Raw genomic sequence first — 14,194 nt, forward strand, 5'->3', positions numbered from 1 at the left:
ATTAAGTGTTATGTATCTTCATGAATTTGAAGACATCAGCAATGGTCCAGATCGATGTCGAAAAGAAATCTAATCCTCTTCATGAAGGATCGTCCGATCAAAACAGACTCGGGCGAGAACATCGAGGCGGGAAACCGAAAATTCCGGGACCAAGCGGGGTAAAGGCTGATTCCTTTTGAAAATTCGCACAGGTGTCACGTGCGGAGCGGTCTCACATGCGACGACTTAACCCTCTAGGTAACCGTAGAGGTTTATTCTTATTTTTTTGGTGGGTCGGGAGGTGATCGTCCTCTACAGGACGATCCTTGTGAAATGGATTGGAGGATTTCAATATGAAATTTAGGAATGTTTTCTATGGAACCAAAATGTTTAATGAAAAAAGATAGCAAGAGAAATGGGAGACGGGGAAGCTTAGAATCTTTATGTTAACCAAATGTTTCCTACTCTCTCTCTCTCTCTCACAGTTACTCTTCGGTAGTTCGACTTCGAATTCGCAGAACGGCTCACGCTTTCACACTCACATTCAATTAAGACTACACAACTTGATTAAGTTCGTGGCACAGCTTCCTACACTTAAAGTCCAACTTCGAAAGGTTGACGTCGCGACGCGAAACGCTTTGAGCACCGCGTGTAGAATTAGAGAAATTCTCTCTCTATTCGTCGGTGACTCTAAGACTGATAACTCTATACTCGACAGCTTGAAAGGAGCCTGTTCCCGTTGACGTTGGTTTGATCCTGTTTCTAACGGGACTAACTTCGCTCGCTCGACCGACACCCCTTGAAGCGTTGGGCAGCGAGCGAGGTTTTTGCTGAATTTACAATTTTGGAACAAAGGCTCGCCTCGCGACGGTCATCCTCGAAGCGCGTAATCTCGCGCTCGCCTCATCCCGGTGTTGATTACACTCGGGATCTGGCGGGCGCGGAGACGCTGACGTTGCTGACCGTCAACTACGCCGTTGCGCTTTGGTCGTGCCACGAACTGTTTTATAATGAATATTTATGAATTTGAGTAATGAATTTAAGCTATACTTCCTCGTCTCTAAAACGATATTAATAATTATTGACATGGTTATGATGATATATTCGGGTTCGAATATGCGGCGTTCGTGACACAGGAAACAGGAAAAGATTGGGTGACTGGATCCAAGATTTCTTCTAGAATCAGCACACCCTAGAGTTTGGAGGACAAACGTGAGCGGTGGTAGAACAATCCAAATTCACTAAGTGAATTTGGGAAAATGCACGAATAAGATGAATTGAATATTTATTGAAAAGAAAAGAAACGATCTTATGTCATTTTTTTTTTTTGTGTCATTCTTCAAAACGAAGGCCATCAGTCATCCTTAGGAATCGGGTAAGGTCGGAAGGAAAAGGCTGTTCGGCAAATACCTTGAAAAGTGCTTACAAAAACTGACACTTGAGGTTAATAAAATGTGAAAGTCAAGCAATCGCTCATCGACCTCAAAAAACAATCGTGGCCCTATTCACATCATTAAAGAAACCAAAGCCTATCCCATACAAAACTCGATTCCAGAGAAGAAGTTTCTAGAAAGAAACAATCGAAGAAAACAAATTTTGAGTTGATTAACAACCCAGAAATAACAAATCATTATCGAGTTATTTCAATTACAAGGAACATGACCCAAATTCACAATTTAATGAACACCTGAATATTGGCACAAACTTTTGATTTTTCAAGTTTTAAAAACCTTTCGGAGGAAGAGTTGGAGATCAAATTTCAACAAAAATGGAAAGAGTTTTCTTACGGGTTTTTCGAAGGAAGAATTGAAAAAGGAAAAACTGGTTTTCTCTGCTCGTCATGTTTCGCCCACGGGCAAGTGAAAAACAAACACAAGAAACGACCTCTCCTTATTAATTTGTTTATTAATTTTTCGAAAATCTTTGAAAATTCCAGTCCCGAACATCTGCGTGGCGAAGTAGATTTATATGCGACCTTTCTCAAGGACAACACCTCTTGCAGAGGTTGCAAAGAAAGCTTGATCTTTATCGAGAAGCGAACCCAAGGATGTTAGGAATGCGAGTCTGTGAAAACAGAACTGAAAACAATTATTAAAACCGCCTTTTACTTCCCAATCATCTAGTTTACTGTTTGAATATTTGTGTTGTCCGTTACATCAAATGTGACTATTTGATTTAATGAATTTCTCTTCAAAAAAAAAATTATCCTTAATAGAAAATGTTAATATTAAATTCAAATGCTCAACCCTGTTAATATGACATTGCGAATCAAAAATTAGAATAAACTTGGTCGGCTGTGGATTCTGCATTGATAACCAAAACGGGAGCCGATAAAGAAGAAAAGGTTTGTTTCACTAGCCAATCCTCATGAACCTCATGAATAGTTCTGAGTAGCTCTAAAAAAATGCTCGATTCTTCCTCACGAGAACGGGAACTAACTCGAGCGAAAGAAGTTTCTGGGGAAACTCGCAAATAAACAATTAAATCCACTCTGAGTTAAGACGAGCGAATGAGGAGATCAAAATTTTTCCTCAATAAATGAGATCCGAAGTCGCGAAAATTACCTAACCTTCGACGAGCTTCTACAAAACAATTGCTACTGAATATCGATCTTTCCATCACCTTTACAGGTAATGAAGTCGTCTGAAGATTCCTATCCAACATAACCATCTGAGCGAAATGCTGAAAATGATAGCAATAACGATCTGGATCTTGATACATCAAATCTAAAAGATTAATCCCGGCGACATTTCGGTATTTCTCATGTGGTTCCAAAAGCGTACTGACCTGGCGATCTGCTAAAAACCTTTTGGTGCAAGTTTTTTTTCCACAACCGATATTCTCTTCGATAATAATCGTAAACGGTCGAGTTTTGCTCAAATTAATTCCAAAAGACAGTTTCTTTCCCCAATCGATGACCGACTGTGAAGAAGGTGAAGTCGATCACAGTTGTCAAGGGTGGTCATCCAAAGACGTAACCTCAAAGGATGTTCCTGGTCCTGGAGAGACTGTTCCAGGTTGATCTTCTTCAAATGGAGCAAGACGATCCAAGTGTACCACTTTCTGACGCGAATGAGATCTTCGGATTCTATAAACAACATCATTTATCCGGTTAACCACGAAGTAAGGGCCTTCCAAATTTCTTTGTAGTTTTGGACATACTCCTTTCTGTCTTCGGGGTTGAAAGAGCCAGACAGAATCTCCAGGATTAAATTTCAAATCTCTGGCTTGAATATCATAACGAGTTTTTAATTTATCTGGAGCCATAGAAATTCTACTCCTAGCAAAGTGATGAATTTCTTCTAAACGTTGTTGTAATGTATGTAATATTTATTGTTCCCCTTGGGTTTACAAAGACTTGCATTTTCCTCTCCCTTTACCATATTTTTACATGTTTTCTTTTTTCGCAATCTGTTCGCTATTTGTAGTTAGCTAGTAGTTCGACCGAGCCGCGTGGAAGGAGTGGGTCGCTGTAGTCAAGGATGAGTTTTTGGTTTTATTATATGTACATCTTATTTATTAACTATTTTATTTACATTGTGACGTGGTATTTCGTACCCCGTCACTTTGTTTAATTATCGCATTCCCCTAGGTGCAGATATCGCTAAAAATAACGAAAGCACGTCTGAGGACAATACTCCAAAAATGAACGACTAATTATCTTTAAGTTGAATTCTCTTTACTAAGCTAATTGTATGCTATTTTCTAATTCTGTAACGCTCTACGAGAACCATCTGCGAGACCTTCGCGTCAAGATACCAGGACACTGCCTGACAGGGGTCACGTACCAGCTCAACATCGACCACCACCGACTACAGACGAACGAATACCGCTGAAACCACTCCCGATGGATGCCTATCTAGTTGTCGAACAGGGTCGTGCGTGATGCACAAACAGCACCTCCAACTATTTGAGACTTATCGGCCAGGAGCCGAACCACGAATGAATGCTTCTACCGCTCGGATGAATCGTTAGGCGGCGTACAGGGCTGTGCGTCAAAAACACAACAAAGCCTCCCGTCGACGATACTTATCAGCCTGGAGCTGAACCAACCCTAACATCTACTAAGTCGTTGACTATCCATTAGAGGACGGTTTTCTCTTCACGAACCGTCCTATCGAAGGACTGCGGCGTGGAATAGGCTAATGATATGCTGACCATGTGGATCTGGTGGATCTAGTGTGGGGATCCGGGTTGAGGGCTATCACCACCAGATCGTTCCGGCATGAGGGCTTCAATGAGCGAGGGCCGGGATGCAGCGCCGACGAAATAGCTACAACGGGGAGTACCAGTAAAGCAAGGAGTGAGTTACAGTCTGTCGCAAGTCCAGGAGACCGGTGACGTAACATTGCCGCACACCTCAATATCGTAACACATGAGCAGTACGACCCCCCCCCTCTCACCAACGATACCGCGTAGCTGAAGGAAAACATCTCTAACCACCTTCTGACGTCCCGATACCTCGATACCTGTCGTCGAGGGACAAGAAAAACAAGCGGCGAGGGATTATCGCCGCCTACCCGTGGACCAGGCCTACGCGACCTGCTGGTCCAATTAAAATACCGCAAATTTGAGGAAGAATCACGTGACAGCAGCTCGACGAAAATCAGGATCATCGCTCATCTCGTCACTCTACGTTCAGTTACCGATAATAGCAGACGTGCCTTTTAGTAACTCTACTTCCAGTTTCGTTAATAGCTGATGTGCCTTTATTAATCCTACCTTCAGCTTTCGTTAATTGTACAAGTGTTCCCGTTATCGCTTTAATTACCGCTATCATATCGCATTCTCTCGCACCTGTTAGATCTTCTTTTACGTAAGTGAGGTTCCTTTTCTATTTTGTGAAGCCACGAGATTACTTGCAATGTATCGTACCTTTACCTTTATCTCTTTCTCTCTTTATCTTGCAGTTGGTCTGCTTGAGCCAATTGGGCTCGTATCTTTTCTCTTTATCTTGCAGTTGGTCTGCTTGAGCCACCTGGGCTCGTACCTTATTCTCTCTTATCTCTTATCTTGTCCCTTTCTCTGTCTTGTTGCAAGTAACTTCGCGACTGGTTGACTATTACTTACGCATTGTAGTGACTATCGCTTTATTTTATTCTCTTTCTCTTCTGGAATATTCGAATGTCTAACATCGCCGTCTAGCAGCGCGTTCCGTTGAAGGATCAATTTTTATCTCAGCTATTGAGCATTGCTATTTTGTTATATTTTCTCTGATTAGTTATATCTGTCTCTTTACCTATTACCGTTGATTATCGTATCTTAGTGAGTGTACCGCGGGAGCGATCTTACATCGCTGCGCGGTCCCGCTCGTCGTTCATTTGACATTGGAGTATTGTGCCGTATCGCATAACATCTTTTTCATTATTTTCTTCGCTAATATCGCTGATCGTAGTTGTCCGTAGTCTATTTGGTTTGCCGTACGTTGCATATTAATTATCTTGAATATTGTTTGCCTTATCTTGAATTACCTTTTATCGTACCGAATATTATCTCTCTTTCTCTTGCACTTACCGCAAACTAGAGACTACGTATTATCTGTTGGTACCTATATTTTATGATAATTTTCTATTCGACCTGTCGCTTGAGTTTACCTTGTAATTCATAATTCCCTGTCTGCCTATTTCTGATAATTCTGGTAATGTGATAACTATTACAATTGTTGTATTTCGCTTGTGTTTATAATCGCTTCTCATATTTTATGATTTATTTGCTTACCGCTTAATTTAAGTACAGTATAACTTTTCTGTTCTGCCTATCTATCATAAAACCGTGTTAATCATTACCTTTAGTATCGCGAGCTTGCGCATATTTCCCGCTTATTCGGAAAACGTTCCGTTATGTGTTAACTCTCTCGCTCAACCTTTCTCTGGCTGTAAATATTGTTAATTATCGCATCTATCGGAATTGTATCTCAATCTCTTCAGCGACTTGCTTGTCATTAAACTTATCGCTTGTTGCTTAATATATTTGATATTATTCCTGCTTCACCTGTTTCTTATTTTATCTATTGGATTCGACTCCGCCCCTCTACCATTATCTTGTCTATCTGAGCGAACTGTGCAAAACCTTCGTAGAACCTGACCTTACCTTTATCTATTACCTTTACCTTTACCTTTATCTTTTTGTCTAATTATCTATTTATGACGCATGTGCGTCTGGCGCCCAACAATCGTATCTTTCTCTCTTAGTACCTCTCTCTCTATCTAATTATTCAGGTTAGTGACTGCGCCGTAGGGTAACCAATTATCTCGTTTCTATCGTTTTACCCTCAACTCATTAAAAATTTGGTTACAACATATACACACGATTAACATAATGGTTGCCACGCGAGGGAAGGAGTGGTCTTCGGCCGGTTGTACCGCGGTGGAGGCTGTAGTGCGGATGTGATGCGTTGAGTGGGCTCGGTCCTCGGGGGCGGCGTATACCGGCTTTCCGGAGAGCTCGGCGGTGTAGGGGGGGGCAGCGATTCTCAGGCTCGGTGCTCTTTATCGAAGACTCCCACTCGCTATCCGACTGGGTCGTCTGGGTGGCAGTCGAGACGTAGGAGCGCTGCGGTTCGGGAAACGGAGAGACCGCTGCTGGAATGCGACGAAAGTAGCTCGGTGACGTCATTCTCGCTCTCCTCACGTCCCACAATGAGAGCAGCACCGCCGGGGGTCCGGTGAGAGGCCTTGACAGGAGGTCTATCTGATGCAACACCCACGGAGCTGGAGGGTGGCAGGCTCTTGTGCTTCGGTATGGGCTGGCTGGTGCCAGATGAACAGGGTCCGTCATGCAGGAGGGTCTGCGGTCAGGTCTGGAGTGTAGCGTTGCGTAGCGTAGCATTGCATTGCGTAGCGTAGCGTCGTGTAGCGTAGCGTAGCGTCGTAGCGTAGCGTATCAGTTTAGGGCGGTCAATTCTGGCGAACCCGAAGTGTCCTGCCGATCGGTCCGATCGGTCGTCTCTCATCGCAGCCTCGGTTGGTCTTCAGCAGCGGGAGACCACGTTGGCTGATTACGCAACGCGCTCGGCTGCGTGGGTGGCGTAAGCGGCGCGCGTGACGTAACACTTTCTTCTGGGTTGCGCGACTAGAAAGAGTGAAATGCTTGTTGCGGCGCGTGGGTTGTAAGGCGCGCGACCAACTAGTTGCGTTTGCAATGTTGTTGTGAACACAATCCCTCCCAAACCTTCTTTTTCCTATTCCTCATACCTGCCTCATTACTACCCCTGCCTTCTGTACTCTCTCCTTCACGTGTGCTTCCTGTCCCCCATTGCACTTTACTCTATACCCTAGATAGCTGAACTCTTTAACCTCCTCTATCTTTTTCCCTTTCCATCTCCAATCCATTTTTTTCCTCCTGCCACCTCCTTTCCTAAATCTCATAATCCTTGATTTCCCTACATTTACCGTCAGCCTTTTCCTATCCATATACCTTTCTAACTTCCTAATCATTACCTCCACCTCCTCTTCACTTTCCGCTAGTATCACTATGTCATCAGCACTAACGTACATACCCTGCCGCCGGCTAACTCCACCCCCCAACCCTTCTCCCTCTCCCCATTTCCTCTTCTAAATCCGCCAGCAGCAGGTTGAATACATGCGGACTGAGCGGACATCCCTGCCTTACCCCCCTCACCGTTTAGAACGCTTCTCCTACCTTTCCCCCGCTCCTCACCCGACTCTTTGTTTCCTTGTAAATTTCCTCTATCCTTACCCTTAGCCCTTCCCTCACCCCTCTCCTTTCCATAGTCTCCCACAGCACCTTCCTGTCCACCGAATCGAACGCCGCTTTAAAGTCCACAAAGAACGCCACCATTTTTCCTTTATCCCTTCCCACCTGTCTACTGATTAAATAGTTAAGCACATATACGTTGTCAATTGTACCCATTCCTTTTCTGAAGCCAGTTTGATTTTGCGGTATCATGCCCTTCTCCTCTACCTCTCTCTCTAACTTTTTCGCCAATGCCATCGCATACACCTTATACAGAGTTGGCATCAGCGTCACCCCCTATACTCTTCTACCCTTTTCCCCTCCCCCTTCCTTACTATCGGCGCTATCAATCCCTCTCTCCAATCCTCTGGCCAGCTCTCCCCCACCCAAACTCTGTTACATGTTTTCCATACCCACTGCTCCATCTCTCCCCCCCCCCATACCTCCATACCTCGCTAGCTATTCCATCCCCCCCTGGTGCTTTTCCATCCCTCAGCTTTTCTATCACCTTTTTAATCTCTTCCCTCTGCAGCTCGCCTTCCCCGTCCCCCTTCCTATTTGCCGTCCCCACGCCTTCTGTTACCTTGCTTTCCACTCCGCCTAATAATCCCATGAAATACTCCCTCCACTCCTGATCGCCTATTTCCTCATTCACCCTCTTCCACTTCTTTCTTTTCCTGTTAACTATCTCCCATATCCTGCTTTCTGTCCTTGCTTCCGCTGCTTCTTTTATGAATCCCGCATTTTCTTTCTTTTTCCTCTCCTCGCATAGCCTATTATATTCCCTTCTTTCCTTTCTATACGCTTCCTCTTCCCCCTCCCCCTTTCTCCAGTACCTTAAACTCTGCCTAACTTCCGCTTTTTTTCGCCTACATTCCTCATCCCACCAACCCTTTTTCACTTCACTCCCCCTCCCTCCTACATCTAAAGCACGTCTAAGTTCTCTTATTCTTTTCTCTATCTCTTTGCCTACATCCGCTTCTCCTACCCCCTCCCATTTGACCGCTGTTCTAAACCTCCTCCTACCCTCCTCTGTCCAGTCTCCTTTACTAGCTTCCCCTACTCTTTTTCTCTTTCTTGTCCTAGTCACTGCCCCCCTCATCCACACTATTACCGGGTGATGGTCCGAGTCAACCCTATCCCCAATCTCTATCCTTTTGACCCTATCCCTTACCTCGCTGTCTCCTATAGCGTAGTCTATCACCGTCACCCGCGCCCCTCCTACATACGTAAATTCTCCCTCCTCATCCCCCTCTATGTTCCCATTCATTATTGCCCATCCTGTCTCTTCCAAAAATTGTACCAGCTGCTTCCGAGTTTATTTTCCTGTCCTTTGATTTCCTACTCCTATTCTCCTCCTCTCCTTCTCCCCAACATCCTCCTCCCTCCTGCCCTGTCCTGGCATTAAAATCACCCCCCACTAGCACTTTTGTTCCTCCCTCTACCTCTTCTGCCCGCTTCTTCAATTCCCCTATCTTCTCTTTTAGATCACCATTTACGTATATTCCTATTACTATCCATTTTTCCCCCCCCTACACTTATTTTCCTTATCATCATCCCCTCTTTCACCTCTTCCTTCCCTCCCTTTCCACTTACTATCTCCTTTCTTACCCCTGACAGCATTCCGCCTATTGCTCTTCCCTTCCTATTTCTTCTCACCGCATACTGCACTTCCCATTTATACCCTGCTGGCAACTTATTCCTAATCCTTTTCCACCCCTTCTTTTCTATCCATGTCTCTATTAAAAATATTACATTCCACCCCCTTAGACCCCTCCAGAAATCTTCATTCTTTCTCGCAAGCTCCGCCACATTCCAGAAAACTACTTTCCACCCTCCCTTTCCGTCTCGCCTACTTCCTTTCTCTCCTCTTTCTCTCCCACCCCCCCTGCCTCTGCCCCACCCCACTGCCCATTCCCCCGACTGCCTTTCCCTACGTACCCCAGCCTGTGCTTCTATACCTCCCTCTTGTCTTTCCTCGCTTGCTGTCCTTTCCCTATCGCCTTCCCCCACTTTTCCGCTCCCCTCCCTTTGCCACTCTTCCCTCTCTCTCTCACTGCACCGTTCCTAAGTACCTCTCCTATCTCATCCCCCTTCCACATTTACGCTTCTATCCAGATCTTTGCATACCCTATTCTTGCTCTGTTTCCCCTTCTCTCCTCGATAGCTGCTATCTCCCTCAACTTCCATTTCATTCTCCTCTCTGCCCAGGTGAGCTCCTCCTCTATTCTCTCCTCCCTTCCTTTGAGGAGGCTTTTTCTTCCCATTACCTGCCTCTTTTGCTCCCTATTCCCTAGCCTTGCTATCCATATCCCCTTTTCTCCCCCCTTTTTGGAGCCTACCTCCCACATATCCTTTACCTCGACCTCTACTCCTATTACTTGCATAATCGTTTTCAACCCTTCCTTTTCCCTTCCCTTCTCCATTCTCGCTCCTCTTAATACTATATTTCCCCTTCTTTCTTCCCTTTCTTACCTCTCTATGGCCCACTCCATCTCTTTTAACCGATCTATTGTTACCTGCGCCACTTCCGCATTCCCCTGTCTCTGCCTGTCCCCCCCGCCTTCTGCACTCTTCTTTTCTAATTCTGCCAGCCTCCCCTTTACCCTTTCCATCTCCCCCCCTCTCCGCTCTTCTACCTCTTCTAATCTTTTACCTAGGTCCCTTATCGTTTCCTTCATCTCCCCCCTCTCTACTTCCCACTGCTCTTCCCTTCTAGTCATTTCCCCTTTAATCTTTTCCATTTCATCCCTGATCCCCCTTCCTTCCCCTTTGACCTCCTCTAGACCTATCTTTAACTCTTCCCTAATCAGCCTTAGCATATTCTGTATACTCCCTCCCTCTGTCTTCCCTTCCTCACCTGTCTTGCCCTCCGGCGACCGGTGAACTTTCCTGCTTTTCCCAAATACTCTTTCTCTTTCCTGTATCTCATCTGCATCCTCCACCCCTTTGTTACGTCCGTGAGTAGAGTTACTCCTGAGCGGTAAGAGTAAACTGGTTGGCTTCGCTTTTAAGTTCCAGGACAACCGGAAATCAGGATGAGGATTGAATAACGTAGGGTTTGTTTGAGATATTACTTATATATTTATTTCGAGGAAGCTCAGATGGCGGTAAAAACGAAGTGTGCTGTATGAAGCTATGTAAGAAGTCTAGATGTGACGTGGTTGAGAGTTAGAATAGGAGTGTTCCTCGAGACGTGAAACGTACGGGTGCAGAAAAGGTGTGACAATGCTAGGAGTAGGGAATGGAATTTGATGAGTAAGCGCGATAGTGAATAGCGTGAGACTACGTAGAGATAAGAGGACAGGACAGAGACCATGAGATTAATGTAAGAACTGTGGGAGAGTTAGCGAGTAGGAAAAAATAGAGAGAAGTGGTATGCTGGACGTAACACCTTTTTCCCCTTCCTCCTCCCGCTTTCTCTTCCATAAATCTACCACCGTCGTCGCCGATCCCAGGCTATGACTCCTATCTCTCCCTATCGATGCTACTGCACCCGGCTTACCTTTCTTTTTCTCCTCCTCTACTCTGTTCGCCCCTTCTTTTTGGCCACCCGCGTTGCTCATACTCTTTCTCTCCGCCACCGCTCCCTACCTTATCTACCTGCCGCCTATCTGTCTCTGCTCTATCCCCCTTCCTACTCCTTAGATGTCACAGCCTATTTTTGTGTTATCCTTCCCGTTGCCGTCCGCCGGCTCTCTCTGACTAACCTCAAAACTCTCCCCCTTTTTTCACCTGTCCTTTCCTTCTACTCCTGCCTCCCTATTCCCTTCACCCGTCCGCACCTCCTGGTCTTCCCCGCTCCTTCTCTTCCCAATTTTCTTTCCTCCTCACCTTTGCTATCCTGCTAAATTCTCGCCTTTCCACTCACACTCTTTCTCACACCTGCCACTAACATCCAAACCGGAAACGGAAGTCGTAAACGTTGTTGTGATAAAAAGGCATGATCTGTTTGATGCTGTCTATGCACACGAACAGGACCTTTTTCTAAATCTGACAGAAGTCGAAGATTTCTTCCAGTAAGCATGAGAGCCGGCGTCTGCTCCGTCGTCTCATGAATCGCAGATCTGTAAGATAAGAGGAAGAAAGGGATCCAGGAGTCCCAGTCTCTCTGATTCTGCTCTACGAAAGACGACAAATACTGTAGTAAAGTTCGGTTCAGACGCTCAATCATGCTGTCAGATTGTGAATGCAAAGAAGTCGTACGAGTCTTTCTAACCCCTAAAATCTGGGTAACCTCTTTCATTAAGGTTGACTCAAAATTTCGGCCTTGATCAGTATGAAGTTCTAGAGGAACTCCGTGTCTACAACTAAACTCTTCAACGAATGCTTGTGCTACAGTGGAGGCTTCTTGATTAGCGAGAGCGATCACTTCAGGCCACTTAGTACAATAATCGGCAATAACCAGAGAATATTTATTTCCAGAATGGGTTATCGGGAGAGGTCCGAGAATGTCCATCGCTATTCTTTCAAATGGAGCTCCCACGTTGTAAACTTGAAGAGAGCTTTGTCCTTTTGCTCGAGGTCCTTTCTTTGCCGTGCAGATTCGACATCTTCCGCATCAATCTTCAATGTCCGTCCGGCAACGGGGCCAAAAGTATAAGTTGCGAATTTTGCCCAGAGTTTTATTCGAGGCGAAGTGTCCGCCTGCAGGAGAATCATGATGAAGAGCAAGAATCTCTGGAATTCGTGTCCTGGGAACCAAAAGTTGCCACCTGATTTCCTTCAAGTCTGCAGATTCCCATTTTCGGTATAAAATTTCGTCAATTAAAAGGATAGAGTCCCATTGAGCCCAATAAATTTTCAAATCTGGCCCGGCTGAGGATATATCCTGCCAGTCTGGGCGAGTCTCTGCTTCCTTCCAGGACCTAACTTGAGTTAAAGTGTCGTCTTCTTGTTGTGATTTTCTGCATTCCTCCACGTTATTTTCGAGTGAAATCTTCCGTATTAAAAAAGGGGGGTCTCGGCTTTTCTCTAATTGTGCACACTGTTTACACTCTGGCATTACTTCGCAGGGTCTTCGAGAGAGAGCATCGGCGTTTCCATGATGAATTCCTGCTCGATGACGAATGTCAAAATCGTACTGCCCGAGTCTTTCCAACCATCTAGCTACCTGACCTTCAGGGGATTTGAACGAAAGTAACCACCTAAGAGAAGCATGGTCTGTTCGTATCAAAAATCTCCTACCGTACAGATAATGGTGAAAATGTACTACGGTCTCAACAACAGCTAAAAGTTCTCTACGATTGACACAATAATTCCTCTCAGTTTTACTCAGAACTCTACTGAAATAACTGGTCATGTATGTGATGAAATTATAATTTTGGTTTTTTGACTCTCTCCTGACCTTCCTGAATTTGTGACAGAACCCCACCTATTCTTGAAAGAGAGGCATCCGTATCCAAAATAAAAGGAAGTTCGACCTCTGGATAAGCTAAAATCGGCGAAGAAATAAGATTTTCTTTTAACTTCTTGAAAGCTTCTTCGCATTCCGGGGTCCAGTCAAAAAGAATCTTGATTTCGGTCAAGTGATGAGAGGTTTAGCTATACTAGCGAAACCTTTTACAAATCTTCTGTACTAAGTACAAAGGCCTAAAAAGCTTTGAATTTGTTCTTCATTCTTAGGTGTCGGCCAAGAAGAAACCTTCTCGATTTTGGATGGGTCGTTCTTCACACCTTGTGTTGAGACGATATGTCCAAGGAAGCCTACTTCTTTTCTGGAACAAATGGCATTTTTTCGGGCTCATTTTTAGGCCTGCTTGCTTCAGCCTGGCGAAAACTTGTTTGAGATTCTGAACTTCTTCTTCAAAGTTCTTGCCAAAGACGATTATATCGTCTGAATAAATGAGGCATATTTTGCTAGTGAGCCCATGGAGAACAGCCTTCATCATTCGTTCAAAGGTAGCCGGGGTATTACTTAAGCCAAAAGGCATGAGCTTGAACTGCCATAATCCTCCTAAACCTGTGACAAAAGCTGTTTTTTCTTTGTCTAGAGGATCCATTTCGACCTGCCAGTATCCACTCTGAAGATCTATGATGCTGAACCAATTTGCACCAGCTATCAGGTCGAGTGTCTCGTCGATTCTGGGTAGAGGGTAAGAATCTTTCTTCGTTATATCGTTCAGCTTCCTGTAATCGATGCAAAATCGTTAGGATCCGTCCTTTTTATTAACAAGGACGATTGGTGAGGCCCAGGGACTAGACGATGGTTCGATCACGTCATTTGTTAGCATGTTTTCCACAAGTTTCTTCGCCTCTTCCCGGGCGTTGAGAGCGAGTCTTCGAGGAGCCTGTTTTATCGGTGAATTCTCTCCAACGTCCATCTTGTGCTTGACGGAAGTACATCGGCCCTCATCACCACTATTTTTGGCGAAAGAATCTATAAACTCTAGCAAAAGAGATTTAGACGATTCTAACTGAGCTAGATTTAATGAAATCGAAGATTTATCAATAAGGCTCTGTAAATATGAAGGAAAGTGTTGTTGAAAATCATCCTCTGAAAGTTCCATTTCCCGAATTC

General features: G+C 44.8%; 1 long non-coding RNA gene across 1 annotated transcript; it reads left to right on the forward strand.

Moving 5' to 3' along the window:
• The first annotated feature begins 13,522 nt into the window (after positions 1 to 13,522).
• LOC124292835 lies at positions 13,523 to 13,892 on the forward strand. The gene is made up of 3 exons (XR_006902771.1): positions 13,523 to 13,575; positions 13,668 to 13,769; positions 13,851 to 13,892. It is a non-coding gene; the product is annotated as an uncharacterized LOC124292835 (long non-coding RNA).
• Positions 13,893 to 14,194: the final 302 nt, after the last annotated feature.

This window comes from Neodiprion lecontei, chromosome 2 (genome assembly GCF_021901455.1).
Source record: "Neodiprion lecontei isolate iyNeoLeco1 chromosome 2, iyNeoLeco1.1, whole genome shotgun sequence".
Taxonomy (NCBI): Eukaryota; Metazoa; Arthropoda; class Insecta; order Hymenoptera; family Diprionidae; genus Neodiprion; species Neodiprion lecontei.